The 14,048-nt window shown below is 38.5% G+C and overlaps 1 pseudogene; it reads right to left on the minus strand.

Annotated features, from left to right (window-relative positions):
• LOC101414977 (antigen WC1.1-like) overlaps positions 1–14,048 on the minus strand; it is a 313,117-nt pseudogene that overhangs the window by 17,467 nt on the left and 281,602 nt on the right.

Consider the following 14,048-nt stretch of genomic DNA (forward strand, 5'->3'; position numbering starts at 1 on the left):
GACAGGTCAATGTCCTGTTGTGAGTCTCACCTGAACAGACAATGTGAACTGCCCCACTGTGGTTACAAGTGCCTCCAGGGCAGAGCACTCTGGGGCAGAACCAGAGCTCCTGTTCCTGCCCCTTACATCGGAATCCTTCAGTCCAGACCCGACCTTCAGCCTCTCTGAAGGGCACATCCCTCATTACAGACACAGCCTTGCCACACTGTAGCTCTGCACAGATGACATGGGCAGTAGGCAATGTGAAATTCCTGTCAGACACTGGAATCCAGTCTTCTCCAGAATGTACTTCCACTCGCCCTGAGCAGGGTCCATCCCCTCTAGCCAGGCGCACAAATCCTAAGGGAGAAAAAACAAACCCAGGGATTGTCCTGGCTTGGCATTTGGAAGTGACATCTTACAAGCAGTGATGTGAAAGTCTCCACTCCCCCTTAGGGATGAGGCGTGGGGAGAGGATTCAACAGTTGGTATTAGAATACGACATCCATGAGTGAATTTCTGTAGACAGATCCAGGAGGGATTTGCAAGGTCAGTTCAGAATAGCTGAATTTCAGGAACATGTACTTTGGAATTGGCTAGAAAAGTGAATCCCTGTTCTGGGGCCTGGAGATTACACGGTCAAAGGAAATTACAGAGTGGGGGGCATTCAAATTTATGTGCAGAGGTATGAAGAGCAGAACCAACTCAGAAGTTAAAAAAAAAAATCCTCAAACCCCCAAATAAACAAACAAAACAGAACATGGAGTACGAAAGTTGTCCTAGGTGGTGCTGCAGAGATGGATCCTGGACGTTGTGTCCTGTCGTGGCCCACTGGGTGGACTGGGGGATAATGTGGACTACAATGTGGACCACTGTCCATGTGGTGCAGCGGTATTCCAGAATGTTTTCGCCAGGTGCAGTGGATGTGCCGCAATGATGGAAGAGGTTGTTGATGTGGGAGGGGTGGGGTGGGTGGGGCGAGGGGTATATGGGGACCTCATATTTTTTTAATGTAGTATTTAAAAGAAAATAAAGAAGAAAAAAAAGACCTATTACTGAGTGAGACCCGGTTAAAGGTCATCTTTCAGGAGGTAAAATTCTGTCCAGCTTTTTCTCCCATCAAATCATCATGGGAATGAAGAGTAGGAAAACTAGAAAGAATGATGGCTCAAGAGAAGAAATATATTCATTATAACTAGTCCATTTCCATGGTTTCACATTTTATTTTTTGGTTAATTTTTGATGGTGAATAATTCCACGAATTTCCTAGGTTATCAATATGAAAAAGAAGTTGTATACAGGTGAGTGTGGATGTTCTGAAAGCTCAGAGAGTCATAGGAGTGGGGGAAAAGAGTCAGCGGTCCTAGCCATTTTTCTTGAACCTCCAGGATTTGTCAATGAACCTGAGGGAGGTTTTCAGTGGAACTATGTGAGAGAGCTGAGTTGTCTGAGTGCTTCATACTAGGGGTTTTTCTTCCAAGAGAGTGCCTTAGTAAATGCTGAGGTGTAATAGTAATTTATATAGTTCTTAAATTTTTAATTAAATTCAAATTTACAGGAAAGTTGCAAAAATAGTACATATAATTCTGTCATAATCCCGTCTGGATACACAAATTTACCAACTTTCAGCACTTTGCCACATCTGTTATCTTAATCTATCATATTCTATTCCATCTATATCTATATCTGTCTATCATCATCTCTCTATATCTAAATTGATGGATTTTAATCCTATCACGGTACTAATTCTATATTCTTCTTCTTTCAGGGTTCTCAAGAATCCAACATGTTGCAAAAAAGGGAGTAAGATGAAGAAAGCAGGAAGCAAGTAAGCCATAATTTGGAGACTTCCAAATTGCAAAAGCCTCAATATCGATGAAAGACAAATATTTGGATACAAATCCTTGTTAAACAAGTTTTTAACATATTTTATTACTCTATGCTCCTTCCATTCACCACCTAACCCTGCCAGTCTTTCCCATTTTTTTCTGCTTAAGACAAGAGATAAGAAGCCTGAAAGAATTGACCCAGGTGGACGCAGTAGGGAAATTACCTAGTCAGATTCCTCAGAGTGCCAAGTTAGACTTAATACAACTTCCTCTCAAACAAAATCCCCCATGCTGCTGTGGTGACTTAATTTCTCTTCCCTAATCCTTTCAGAAAACTGTGAGTATAGAAATAAAGCAGTAATTCAATCCTTAAACTTAGAAATGCTTGCCTCTTATTTTCTATACCCCACCCATATGGTCTGATTTCTGCCATAACCACCCCAGCACAGTAGAAAAGGCAGAGGAAAGAGAAAGTGGAGATAAAGTATGGCAAAAACAGTAGTTCAAAAAATGAAGGATGACAGAAACAGTCCTAATAATAGAGGAACAGAGTCTACTAAGTGAGAGGAGAAAGAATCTCTAGAACATAGAAGAGTGATCACTATAAAATCTAAATGTACCCATTGAATGCTCAGCGAAAGCAAGAATTAGGTTTATCTTTTCCACTATTTTATCTTCAGAAACTAGCTCAGTTCCTGAATCATAATACTAACTGGTTTAATATTTATTAATGACTGAAAAAATTTCACTATTGCCCAAAACCACAATTCATATTTATTCCCAATTTAGACATGAGAAAAAGGTCCACTAAATAGTACAAGAGTGAGGTGAAAACCAGGTTATCATGGATAAAATCATCCATGCTTTTTACATCATATTTCTCATTACATAAAGTAGAAAGAAAACTAAAAAAGATCAGAAATAATTGAGATTTAAGCTTGTTTGTGTGCTTTTTAAAAAAGAGTGTTGTATTACTATTGAGATGAGTTTGAAGTATGCATGGATTATCTAGTGAAGACAATCAGGAATCAGTTTTAAAGATGAGTTTGGAACTTTGGGGAGGCACCTGACCTACAGCTATGGATTTGTTAAGTTATAATAAGTAATAGTAATGAAGTTCAGCAGGGGTTGTTTTTCTCAAGAGAAAAACATAGCAGATATTTAGTAATGTTTTGTATTCAAAGTAAATCACTGAAATAAAATGAACACCAAAACCATTAATCTAATTACTTGAAAAACATTTTAATTAGACATGCTAATATTTTTACTCTAGCATTGAAACAACAACATTTCACACAAGATCATTTTCAATTTATATCATGTTTTAGAACATAATGATGATAATGTACCTCACATGTAAGGCCAAAATGCAGAGTTCCCTGATACAAAATTTCCAAAATGAAATGACTAAGCCTTAAAGAATGGACGTGATATTATAAAAATGCAGCTGCTAACATTGTTGGCCAGCATGAGGTACACTAATGACTCTCTACCCAGCCAGAACAGAATAGAACTGAGTGGCCATAGGCTCTCATCCTCTGCATAATCTGGTTTTCACTTGGATCCATCTCGAAAGTAGTGCTGCTATGTGTACCAATATTGAGGATTATCAGGGGTGCCTGACTGAATTAGAGCCACTGACTTAATTAGTTATTAATTAATAGATACTCAAACCACAATTTGGTCTCACTATCTACTTTTTCTTTTCATTTTTTTAAAAGTAGTAAATGGCGCATTTCTTGCTCTTAAGAACACTGGTTGAATGGCTCAACCCAGATTTAATAGCATTACCTCATTTCTAAGTTCTGAGATAATTTGCTAATCTTTAGGATAATATAGAACTTTCCCAAGGAACTTGTGCATCATATTCCTTGAATATTGGAAGGATTTCTGAGAAAAAGGTAGATTGCCCAGTGCAGTTCTTGGCTTCACTTGGCATGGGCCAGTGGCACCTTAATCCTCTTATAGCCTAACAGAGAAATGATTAGAGTAAAATTCATAAAATGAGGGTTCTCAGAGCATCAACTGGGTATCAGGCTTTGTGTTGGACAAAGCTCCTGAAGTGACCTCAGCAAGAATGTCATTGTCAGCTCAGCAACCCATTCACTTATCTAAAAATCATTTATTGATCATTAGGAGATATGAATTATTATATATTCATGAAATAATATATATCTAAAAGCTTCAGAACATATTTTTTGGAAAAATGTGTAATTCAGAAATCTCAACCAATGATGAACTCCACACAGAGGTGATCACTATCAGTTATTCTCAGGGCCTGAAGAACAATGTTACCAATAATGAAATGTAAACAGTACACAGTCTGGGTGTGATTCAGGTCTGGGCATTCATTGTTCTCACAAACCAAGATCATCTAATCAGAAGATGGGAATTACCTTGGTCCAACAAGGTCTTCAAGTAATAGGTGTTCCTTGTACTATAAAGATTTTAAAATCTAATTAGCTTTTAATTGCAAAAGTCAATATTATATAAGAATCTAGAGAAAATTTGTCTTTCTCAGATGCTCGAGGTAAATAATGCCTCCACTTCACTGTGTATCCTTCCTTATATCTCTTTCTGTATGCAAGAATATATTTACAAATAGGATTTTTCTTCTAGTCCTTTACAAGTAAGATACATATAATATGTATTACTCTATCTTTCATAATTTACAATAGCAAAAAACCCAGAAGTTTGAATGCTGTGGTCACTCCATCTAAGCCTCTACTGTATGGATATGAGATCATCACTTATTTGTCAGGTTAGCCTTCCTTTAGAATCCTGTAAAACTTTCTGTGCATCCTGGAGAATGGAATCCGTCAGGTCTTGAGCATGATTTGAAAGGGCTGAAGCGGTCAGCACATACCTGGAATGAGCGCTTACTGTGGTCTCCTGAAACAAAGTGTCTTCTCCCTCTGAGGTGCAAACAGTTCCTGCTCTGAGTTTTGAGACATAATGCAAAGCAACTCACTGTCTGAGGCTTTTGTGGAGACATAAAACATTAACTCTAAAATGCAGAATTAATTAATTAGGACTCTCTCATCTGCAAATGACAGAAACCCTTCTCAATGAGGTTTGGTAAAAAAGCTGGCATGGCTGATGGAAAATGGTGGTTTCCTAAGGGAAATCTTAAGGAATGGGAAACCAGTGCTTCCAGGACATTCCCTCCCTGAATTCCTTTCTAATTCCTGCTTCTCTTCATTTGTCTCTGTTCTTTAGAAAAGCCTTCTCACAGCTGAGACTGCAGATACTGACATTCCCTAGTCCTCTACCTGCTCACATATTTCCATTTTTAGTCTTACTAGTAGGTCTTCTCCTTCCCTACAACCAGCGTTACAGAATTCACATCAGAGCGCACAGGGTATTCTCCACACCACACCTGGCCTTTGGTACAGCTCAGAGAACCCTTTGTGTCCTTTGCCCACTCTTATTGCCTTTCTCACCCTACCTCCAGCTACTATAAGCCTTTTCTACCCACTTCAGAAGTTCTATTTGTCTCCATACTCCCTTCTTATCAACTAAACTCCCAAACACACCTCTCTTACATCATAAAGACATCACATATAAATGCTATAATCTCTTACCATAAAACACACAAATTAATATTTTATTGTACTCACCAATGATTTGCCAGGGCATGCCTGAGTTTCACTCCAAAGTCTGAGTTTATATGGATGGTGTTTTCAATGACAAAGGGGAGAAATAATCTTTTTTTTTTTTTTTTTTTGCTAATAACGGGAGAAGGAGAATCCTGCGACTTAGAGCATTTTTCCCCAGTGCCCTCTGGTGCTTCTAGCCCAGGAGATATGAATACTTATGACTGAATCTGCAAAGAAGAGTTGCATTTTAACACAAATCTATAACTTCATCTTTGATGTAACAAAGAGGTATCCCCGTGCTTCTCTGTTAACTCAGTGCAAAACTGTGCCTCACTATACATATAGCAACACTCAGTTTTTAAACACTGGACCCTTAGAAGGGAGAGGAAAGTACACTCCTATTGTCCCTCTTTGTGAGAGTCCATGTCACAAAGGAAACATGCCTGGTGGTTTGCAAATGTACATTCTTATACAGTAAATTATAGAAAACAAAATTATGAAGCTTGCTTTTCATTGGGGTGATACCAGCATAAACTATTCTAAGACTAGCAATTGAGACTTGCAAGAGTAAAGTAAATGAAGCCCATAATTCATAGCTGCTTTAAGTAGAGTTCAGACACCAGCTACCCTGGTACTTTCCATTGTCAAAGTCAGACGTCAATGCACTGCCCATACCTAAGCAGATGACTCCTGCATCCTCCGCATGATCGCAGTTGTGCTGCCCCCAGCCCGGGGAAGGGCACTTCCACACGTGGGACTCCTTTCCTGTGCAGTTGAGGTCGTCCAGCCAGATGGGCCCTAATCCCGCCCCAAAGGAAGCAAAGTTTGTGGCGCTGACGGCCACTCCACAGTCCAGCTGTCTGCACACCACGTGGGCATCGCTCAGGTCCCAGTAGTCATCACAGATGGTGCCCCAGGAGCCCTGATGAAGAACCTCCACTCTCCCGGCACAGCGACCGCCCCCGTCCGCCAGGCGGAGCTGTTTGCTCCCTGAGGGAGAGAGTCAGGTCAGTGGGGGCGTTTTTATAGGATGGAAAGGGCTTCCTGGTCCGGGGGAACCCCTCACCTGAGCAGTTGGCAGCGCTCTCTTCCGAGTCCGCAGAGCCCGCGGGATCAGACATGGAGTCATTGCACTGGGGCACCAGCTGGGTCTGGTTTCCTACAGAAATGTCATGACAAGTGTTTAGAAGGTTAGGGAACAGGAAATTGAATTAAACTAAATATAATCTAGTGAAGGCTCTGAGATAAAAGTTATAATGTAGGAGTGGTATAACTTAGTTCTACTAGTGAGAATGGTGAGACTGTCTGTTTTAAATACATTGCACTGAGAATGACTTTGGAAAGCTGGAATATATAAATATTGTGTGAAAACATGGTGGAGCTACCTAAGCAGGCAGAATTTTGGAGCCAAGCTCTCAGAAGTAAAGGTAAAAAATGGAGCATTTCCTCACTCTGAGCCATTTGCCAATTCAAAGGTAATAGCTGAGAAACAGAAAAGCTCAACAGGGTATGCCAGACTCACAGGGTTGGTGGAGCACAAAATTACAATTCAGGGTGTGGTGGGAGGAGGAATCCTGTAAAATAACCGGAAAAACTGTACCAAAAGAGGAAGATCAACCACTCCTCATAAGAATGGATGCCTAGTTTCTAATCCTTTCAATTCCCTTTAAATAAGGTGCTCTGCACCTAAATCAGGTGCCTGGAGGAAACAAAATAAAATCTCCTTTTGGAAGGATTTACACAATTTTTCATCTATAATGTCTATCAATTAAAAATACTCAGATATAAAAGGAAAGAAGAGATTTGACCAAAAACTAACAGGAAAAGGGACACATTGGAAAGAAACTCACAGGACATCTTGCTATTGGAGTTATCTGACAAGATCTTTAATAACCATTAATAAAATATTCAAGGAATTAAATGACCAGATTGATATTTTGGTGGAGAAATGATAGCAAAGAATCACATGAAGCTTCTAGATCTCAAAATGTCAATAACTGAAATTAGGAACTCAAAGGGAAAATTTAATAACTCTTTGAATTAGCACAAGATAGAATTAGTAAAACTGAATATTGACCACAAGAAAATACTGAAAATAAACATAGAAAGACAAAAGTTTGGGAAATATAAAAAGGGACATACAAGAGCATGTTCAGGAGTTAGGTAGTGTTGAATAATAGACAACTGAATTAAACTTTAAAAGATCTAGTGAGTAGTCTGAGATGGAAGCTGCTACATAGGTCCTATCACTTAATCTTCGATTTATAGTGATTTATAGTGTTTCTCATGGGGTCTGAGAAGAATATACAGGAAATGTCAGAATATCCAGGCTAACCACTTGACATGTCTTTCTATGAATGAGCAGATCCAGGGCAGTTCAATGAGTCACTCTAGTGGGCCAGTAGCTGGATTGATTTCTTACAAAGTGCATCTACTTCCTTGCCATTGATCTGGGGCTTAGATGGATTAGCACAAAGGGAATGGTTAGGAACTGGCTCATCAGAAGCCCTAGATGGCAACTGTCAGCCCAGGGCCAATCAGAATTGATTTTGGTATGATCATTCAGAGCTGAAAAAGGGACCATGAGACAGGCCATGGTTTACCTCAGAATGTTTCACTTATGATTCTAGGCTTCAGATTCTAAATCTGGTGATTAATTCAAAATAATGTGGCCCTCTTTGAGTAGTTTGGGCAACCTTGCATGAAAGAGGATATCAGATATATTGACCATGGCTAGATTCCATTAGTAATCACAGATTATTGCTTCTCCCCACCTTCTCCCTCCCAAAAGAGTCTAATCTCAGCTTGGACTTCAGTGAAAAGGTACTATAATTCAAAAGTTGGAGTCCAGTATACTCTGGGAAAAATGAAATGTCACGTATTTTTAACCCTGCCATAGAGCAAAGATAGGCTAATTCCTGCTCTGAACTCTCTGAGATAATTCAGACAGACCCACTGTGTTATTCATTCTCTCCTTTTATAGATGAGAAATGCGATGGAAAGCAAGGTCAAATAACTTTCATCAATGTTGCTTCACTATTAGTTTAAGTAAATGGGAAAGTAGGGAATCAAACCTAGAACTTTTGCTTCTATGAATAACAGAGGTGCTTCTGGTAGGCTGATACTCTTACTGGGTAAAACTAAAAATTGGATAATGTAAAAAGAAATCCACAAATACAAAAAATGTATTTGTGGATGCAACATGGACTAAACGTACTAAAATTCCAAAGAGTAGAGATCATTTCAGAGTTTAGCCAAGGATCTAAATCTTCTTTTACTCTTAAGGAAATTTCCCAATTCAGTGCATGGGATAATTGTGTGAAAACTGCTCTTTGGACAGAGAACCCAGTATATTTTGAGGCTGATGTGACAAAATTGGGGATTTGGAGCTACTATTGCATGACAGGTTTTCCTCCCAAATATCTGCCCAATATTGAAGTTGTAAAGTGCAGGAGGCCGAAGAACTAAGCCAAGCATGTTGAAAAGCGGTGGGGTATTCCCTCATTCTCTTGGTGATAAGCACCCAAAACACTACAACCTCTCAACTGAAAACCCTGAAAGTTCATGACTTAAGGATAAAAGATTGGTGAAAAGAACAGAGCATTAAAGACATTTGGAGCATGCTAAAAAAGTGTAACTTACAACACTGGAATCCTAGAAGAAAGAAGAGAGAGGAGAACAGGGTGAGAGGGGGAAGAGTGAAGAAGAGGGAGAGAAAATGCAGTGGAAATAACATTTGAAGAGGTAGTGGGTGACTGTTTTCTGAAGTGGTCAGAGAACTCCAGATATATGAAGCCTTCCACAACTAGGCACATCATAGTAAAGCTGCTAAAAGTCAATGGAAAACATGAAAATATAGAATAATAAAATTGTTTAATCCAAAAGGAAAATAAGGATAGAATAGCGAAAGCAGGTGGGTCAATTAAAAGTATATGTACAGGTTCTCTCTGTCTAGTGGAGCCTGCATCAAATCTCTGTGTGGATTTCTGTCTTTCTCTCCTATTTCTCAGCAAGCTCTGTTCTTTCCCCCATTTTCTAATAAATTCTTTTTACTGGCCTAACTAAAAAAAAAAAAAAAGGAAATGGTAGATAGTAACCCAACTATATCACTAATTTATGACTTATTGCTTTTGAAGTAAATGGATTAGGTACGCCAAGTGAAGCCCAATCTAGATAAAACAAAAATTTAACCATATGCTGTTTGCAAGATACTCACTTCATATCTGAGGGCAAATAAAGGTTGAAAGTACAATGATGGAAAAAATATATCTACCATGCAAACATTAACCAAAATAAAACTTGTGTAACTATAGTAATATCACACAACGTGATTTTATTAATTCAGGAAAAGAGAATTTTTCATGATAATAATGGAGTTAAACTTTTAATAGAGATATTATAATTATCAAAATCCAAGAAAGATGCCAAAACAATGTTTAAATATATGAAGACAAATGACAGTGAAAAGCAGAAATAGACAAATTCATAGTGAAAATAGTGAACTCTGACTCTTTCAATAGTAGGTAGGTCAAGCAGCTAAAGTGTAAGAAAGTAGTAGGAGGCAGGGCAAGATGTCATCTGAGTGAGTGCACCCTCGTCATCTCTCCTGCAAAAAACCGGCTGAGTGGGGACAGAATCCTGCCCAAGTGAGTTGTTTTGAGAACCCACAAAGCAGGAGATTTTTGGGCATTGATCTGGATAGAGTACGACAAAAGGAGTGCTTGCTAAAGTTAAAACTGTGGTTTCTGGGTTTCTGGCGCTTATGCCGGAAGCTGTGGGTATGCTAAACCCTTCTCCTAGGGCTGACAGCTGCAGCATTCCCTGAACACTGCTGGTCATGGCAGTGTTCCCTAGTTCCTTGTTAACGAAACCCACATTCCCCAGACCCCTTGTTCCCCGAACCTGCATTCACTGAACCCTCGTTCTCTGAGCCTGAGTTCCCTGAATCCATCACTCCTGGAAAGCCTTCATTCCCCTAGCCTGCAGTCTCAGACAAACACCGAGAGTGGGAGGGTTCTGGTGAAGGGTGCAAAAGGGGTCTGAGGAGTGCAGGTTCAATTGTCTGGTCCCCCTTTTTTGAGCTTGGAGGAGCATGCTAGCTGCCTTAGGGAGAGGCTAGGAAGAAAAGAGAGGTGAATCTCTTAAGGCAGCCCAACTTACCTAAATGCCCTGGAATAGGGAAAATTGGTCTGGGAGAATGTCCAGTAAGGCAATTAACTAGTCCTGTTCAATACTCCTAAGGGAGAGGGACTGTAGGAAGTACTTTGTAGGCTTTGAATAAGTGTGGGTGATAAGTCTCAAAGAGACTGAGAGTCATTATTTTCTGTGGTGAGTTGGTTCTCCAGGGTTCCATTTGAATCTGAGAGGGGAGCTCTCACATGGGCTTCCTGCTGCCCTGGGGGAGAAAAAAGTGAGGAAGTGAGAAAGGGGGAAGGAGAAATTCCTAAGCGGTTTATTCAATTGCAAAGAGGACTCCTTGCTTGAGGGCTTGTCTGGTTTTATTTTTGTTTGTTTGTTTTCTTTTCTTTACTTCCTTTTTATCCCCCTACTGCCCTTTTAAAAAATTTTTTTCCTGTTTTTTTCTTTTTTTCTATTAGGTGCTACAGGCAGTATTTCTTGTTTGCTGTGCTTCCTCATCTTCAATTTCCTTTTTTCTGTGTGTATTGATTTTGGCTACCAAAGCTATCCCCTTTCCTTTACATCTTTTTATCTTCCATCTTCTGTTGTTGCTCTCACATTCCACCTCTGCTTAGTCCGCAGTTTTTTTTTTGGCTTATTATTTCTAACACTTCTATTCTGTTTTCTATCTCTTACTCACTCTTTATGTTATTGTCCTTTCTTTCCTTTTTCCCTCTCTCCTGATGCTGGCCTTTTAATTCATACTATATTCTTCTACATATCCAGTTTCCCATCTCATTGTAGGTACTCCACTTTTTTGTTGTTATAACTCTACATAGGTTACATGAGTTTAATATTCATTCTCCTCGGTCATACATGGTTCTTCTGCTGACATTTACTATCAATACTACTTTATACTTTTTCTTTTCTTACCTCTTTTCCTTGCCTGGCCCTAACTTTTTCCTTCAAGGGAACTTAGACAACAACAAGGACATAGAATAAGGAAAACAAAGTGTCAAAGGGAAGACTTAACACACACAAACAAACAGCACCTAAATAAACCCTGAGACTAGATGGAGAAGCTAATCAACTGAACAAATCTATCAAGATAAAGTGATGACCAGACAGAAATAAAAAATTACAAACCATACCAATAATCAGGAAGACATGGCCCAATCCAATGAACAAACTAAAAACCAGGAAGAGGAGAAGAACATCAAACAATTAATCAAAGCTCTCCAAACAAATATCACGGGACAACTTAATGAAGTGAAGGAAGAGATTAAGGATATTAAGAAAACTCTTGGAGGGCATACAAAAGAAATTGTAAACATATGCAAAAAGATAATGGATACAATGGTGATGAGTGGCACAATCCAAGAAATAAAAAATACACTCTCAGCTAATAACAGTAGATTTGAAGAGGCAAAGGAAAGAATTAGTGATGTGGAAGACAGTACATCTGAAATCAAACAGATAATAGAATTGATAAAAAAAAAGATTTTAAAAAATCCAGCAGGGGCTTAGGGATCTGAATGACAACACAAAATACATAAACATATGCAATATAGACATCCCAGGAGGAGAAGAGAGGGAAAGGGGACAGAATAGGTATTGGAAGAAATAATGGCTGAAAACTTCCCAAGTCTATTGAGGGAGATGAATGTTCATGTTGAGGAAGTGCAACACACCCCAAACAGCATAAATCCCAACAGACCTACCTGAAGACTTATGCTTGTCAAATTATCAAATGCTCAAGACAAAGAGAAAATTCTAAAAGCAGCAAGAGAAAAGAGAACCATTACATACAAGGGAGGCTCCATAAGATTAAGTGCTGATTTCTCATCTGAAACCATGGAGGCAAGAAGGCAGTGGTATGACACCATCAAGGTACCAGATGAAAAAAATTTCCAGCCAAGGATAATCTATCCAGCAAAGCTGGCATTCAAAAATGACACAGTTTAAAATATTCATAGAGAAAAAGAAATTAAGAAAGTATGCCAACAAGGAACTTGCCCTTCAGGAAATACTGAAAGGAGTTCTACAGGAGGAAAGAAAAAAAACAGGAGAGACAGAGTTGGAGGAGAGTGTAAGAACAACTAAAAAGACAAAAAGGGAAATAAAAACAACAAAAGACATACACAAATAGAAAGAAAATACAGCTAATATAAGTATAATTCCTTGAGAGTAATAACAATGAATGTCATTGGATTAAACTCTCCTGTCAAGAGACACAGATTGGTAGAATGGATAAGGAAATATGACTTTTCTATATGCTATTTAATAGAAACCCACCTTAGACCCAGGGATTCAAGGAGGTTGAAAGTGAACAGCTGGAAAACAATCTTATAAGCAAATAATAACTCCAAAAGGGTGGGAGTAGCTATATTAATATCAGACAAAATATGCTTTAAATGCAAAACTATTGTGAGAGACAAAGATGGACACTACATATTAGTACAAGGTGTAATCTTTCAAGAGGAAAGAACAATCATAAACATTTATGCTCCTAAGCAGGGCATCTCCAAATACATGAGGCAAATGCTGAAAAATTAAGTGAAGGACTAGATGCCTCTACAATTATAGTGGAAGACTTTAATACACCATTATCACCATTGGACAGGACATGTCAACAGAGAATCAATAAAGAAACCAAGACTTTGAACAATATATTAGAGGATCTGGACCTAATAGACATATACAGAACATTACACCCAAATAGAGCTGGATATACATTCTTCTCAAGCACACATGGATCATTCTCCAAGATAGACCACATGCTAGGCCACAGAGAAAGTCTCAATGATTTAAAAAAGATTGAAATCATACTAAATAATTTTTCTGACCACAGTGGAATGAAGTTGGAAATCTACAAGGGCCAAAGAACCAAATTAGGTACAAAGATATTGAAGTTAAGCAGCACCTTATTAGACAAACAGTGGGTCAAGGAGGAAATCTCAAAAGAAATCAGTAACTGCCTTGAAACCAATGAAAATGACAATACAATGTATCAAAATATATGGGATGCAGCAAAAGCTGTACCAAGAAGGAAATTCAAGGCCAAAAATTCATACATCAAAAAAGAATTAAGAGCTAAAATTGAAGACCTAACTGCATACTTGGAGGAACTAGTAAAAAAACAATAAAGTATCCACAATGGAAGAAGAAAGAAAGAAATAACAAAGATCAGAGTAGAACTAAATGAAATAGAAAATAAGAGAACACTAGAAAAAATAAATAAAACAAAGTTCTTTGAGAAGATCAATAAAATTGACCAACCCTTAGCTGGATTAACAAAGAAAAAAGGAGAGAAGATGAAAATACACAAAATGAGAAATCAGAAAAGGAATATCACTGCTGACCCCACAGAAATAAAGACTATCATAAGAGGATACTTGAAACACTATAGGCACAAGAACGACAATTTAGAAGAAGTGGGCAAATTCCTAGAAACACATAAGCAGCCTACATTGACAAAAGAAGAAATTGATGATCTCAACAAACCAATCACAAATAAAGAGAA

Source organism: Dasypus novemcinctus, chromosome 20 (genome assembly GCF_030445035.2).
Source record: "Dasypus novemcinctus isolate mDasNov1 chromosome 20, mDasNov1.1.hap2, whole genome shotgun sequence".
In the NCBI taxonomy this organism is placed as follows: Eukaryota; Metazoa; Chordata; class Mammalia; order Cingulata; family Dasypodidae; genus Dasypus; species Dasypus novemcinctus.